The sequence below is a fragment of the Cariama cristata genome, unplaced genomic scaffold, assembly GCF_000690535.1.
Source record: "Cariama cristata isolate BGI_N322 unplaced genomic scaffold, ASM69053v1 scaffold7687, whole genome shotgun sequence".
Taxonomy (NCBI): Eukaryota; Metazoa; Chordata; class Aves; order Cariamiformes; family Cariamidae; genus Cariama; species Cariama cristata.
The window spans coordinates 33,863-37,212 of record NW_009624886.1 but is presented as its reverse complement, the minus strand read 5'-3'; positions in this window follow the sequence as shown (position 1 = coordinate 37,212).

Sequence of the window (3,350 nt, the reverse complement as noted above, 5' to 3'; positions counted from 1 at the left end):
ATACAGCTTGCTTCTTAACAAATGAGCTGCACACATCCAAGGAAAAAGCTCGTTCCCCAATGACTGCAGAAGAGCTCCGTCACATCCCGCGCTAGAAAGCCCCTCAGACTTCCTGACAGCAGAGGTGCACATGGCGGCAATCTCGGTGGCCTCCCCGGGGTGCTTGTGGTCACTCACTGCTCAGGGTAGATCTGCTGTACATCGTCCTCTGAGACTCCCACCACGGAGACACCTGGACACCAGCACATTTGGGTTTTTCATCATTCAGGAACAAGGAAAACAAATGAGAAACTTGTGGCGGACATACATCATCTACAGCTTTCTTATTAGAGTGAGCATGGCACTGGGCTAGGAAGCATCTGGTAAGTGTCAAGCAGCCAGTACCAGCAGGACCAAACGCTGTTTCTTCAGCCCCATTTTTTCAGGTCCTCTGAGGTGAGGCTATTTGAACTGTCAGTTCTCTGAGGCTGAGGATGTTCCTTACTTCAGGCTTGCACATGGGTTGTACAAGACCGCGATATAAAGACAAAATAGTGGTATCTCTCTGAACACTGAACAGGATTCTTTCTCTCATCCACCAGCCTTTTGGCTTGATGTCCTTCTCAAGCAAGTCCATTTCATACTTGGTTGGGATGGGGACCATACCAGCCTCACTACTGGCAGGAATCATTGGTGCTTTGGGTTTTATACCAAAATGTTAGCCTACAGCCAAAAATCCTGTTTAAAAAAACAGTGGGGACAACAGCCATATTACCAACAGCAAGTTTGAAAGGTGGAAACCTGAAGAAACCTGACCTGCTTTCATAGCCATCTTCTGGAAGCTCTATTGACTCTGCTCTGAAGGTGGACTGCAAATTCAGCCAACTATGCCAGATCTCTGCAGTTACCTTTCCTCAGTCCCCCAAAAAGTTCAACTTGTCTGTTGGTCTTTGTGGCTGTCATGCACTTAAAAATTATTTACGTGGCCAATTGAGCTATTTTATTAATTATATGTAAAGATAGGTTGTTATTCCTCTTATAATGATGAAAGATGAAGGACAGAAGGAAAGTTTTTGTTTAAAAAGACCTCTAGCTGAAGGTTGGCTTATCCCCTGAGCCAAAAGAGTTTGTATTACTTCCAAAGCTCCTGATTATGTTCAGGGTGTTGGGGTTTTTTTTAATATTTCTCATTCATCTGGAAATATTTTCATTAGCCACATAAACTTGTACAGCTCTTGGGCCTCAACATACAAACTCTGGGGATGTATTAAAAAGAAAAGAACATGCTTTTAAAATGCTTGAATGGAATGAAAGCCAAAATTTCTGCAGCAAACCACCCTTTCGGTGGCTAGGAGGCAAGTCAGAACCAAGTCCCCTCAGAAAAAGACTGAAAAATAACTGAGAGTCAAAACTGCTGTCACATGAATGACCAAAACAACATTCAATAGATTACTCGGTCAATAATTGGAAAACCCCCAAGAAAGATATGTATGGAGAAAGGAAGAGGAGGTAGTTCCCTTGGAAGTAATGTAGGAGCTGTCCAGGATCCTAAGGCTTCGAGTGAGGCTGCCTGGCCTGGTGAATAGGCAAAGCTGTGCCACAGTCATAAGGTTGTATTCTTATGCTGGTTTTTACCTTAGTTAAATCAATGCAAAAAAGTACTGTATGCTCTGAAATCAATGGAAACCTGATTTCTTCTGCATGCTGATCTCTGTAGCCTCATCAGAGATAGCTGACCAGGCTAAGTGTCCTTCCATAGGATACGCAGGATTTTTCACAAGCGTGCATCACACAAGTGTAAACCTTCATTATGACTGATGTCTGGCGCTGACATTAGTAGTTAAAAACCAGAAATGCCAGATAACATTGGCTTTCACCACACTTACTAGGAAACTGACAAAAAGTCTCAAAAACCAGCCGCACCGTCAGGTTCAGCTCCATCAGTAGTTACAGCCATAGGATAGACAGCTTGCCAGTTGCCAACGACTTCAAGCATCCCCAGCCTTATAGGTAATCCTGAAAGAAATCTCCATCTCCTTCACTGCCACATAAACATACCGTGACTGATCTCTCTAAATACCAACTTGACATTTTAGTCTTAAGTTTTTGTCTGACTAAACAATAGGTTCCCATTTCCGTGAGGCCTTCTCTTTTGGTCACCTCTCAATAATATACCTTTTCATTAGAAAATTACTCACACACCAGAAACATTTTGAAAGGACAACAGAGACGCTACACTGTAAAGAGGGTCTGAAGAAAGTCTCAAAAGACATCTCTGCTTTTTCCCCATTGACTATGTGGCAGGAGCCCTGACTTACACCGCTCTCTCCCTATTTAAGTGACGACATCTCTGCTTTTTCCCCATTGACTATGAGGCAGGAGCCCTGACTTACACTGCTCTCTCCCTATTTAAGTGAGAAAGGTCAATTTGAAATTTCCAAAACGGAAACAAATCTTTAATTTTAGATACTATATTTCCAGAGACGAGGCCAACAATGTGACAAGATAGTATGCTGGTATGAAGGCAGATATTATTGTGAAATGCGAGGGAGGTCAAAAAGCTACTCCCTGAGCTAGGGACAGGAGGTGACCAGTAGCACAGGTTCCATACCACCGTGCCAGAAAAGCCAAACCAAAACAGACATCCTCACGTGTCCACGTGCACATGCTGCAAACCGAGGTGTGGGACTCCTACAGGGGCTGTGCTGGTGGCATATCACAAACAGGACCAAAGTTCTGTCAAGAGATCTGCTACCTGTATTGTAAAGCCAGCTTGCTAGATTTTTTTATTTGAAAAACAAAATTTGAAACCTTTTTCAAAGAAAAAAAAAAAAGAAAAATTAATTAGCCATAATAAAAAAAAAAGAGCGTACTATATTTCTAAGAAGATCTGAATAAAAAGACACCCGGAAAACCTCACGTGAAACAGCTCTGAGATTTTACAGATTTCTCATGCATTGTATTGTAAACCAGCAGCTCCTTCTTTTCAGGGCTGCAGAGGCAAGAGCATACAAATGATTAAACAAGCAGGTTTAACTATCTTGCGCTGACGAGGAATTTGTCAACATGGGCTCAGTATTTATGCGGATCTGCAGCAAATACTGTACGGCCGCAGGAGTCAAACAGCTGTCTGTCAATAAAGCTATTCTCCTCACTGGAACATAATAGCACAGACTCAACATGACCCTCAGAGGCCTCTTTAAGCTGCCTGGCTGTCTCCTCCTTCCCCATCTCTCCAGAGTCCTTCACCAGCAAGCTCTGAATCAAAAGGGAGAAAAAAAACACCCCACGTATTAGAATCTTTTCTATCCATCTTAATATTAAAAGTGACTTAACCCTGGGCAACTCAGTCTACACACACAAGCCTGAGC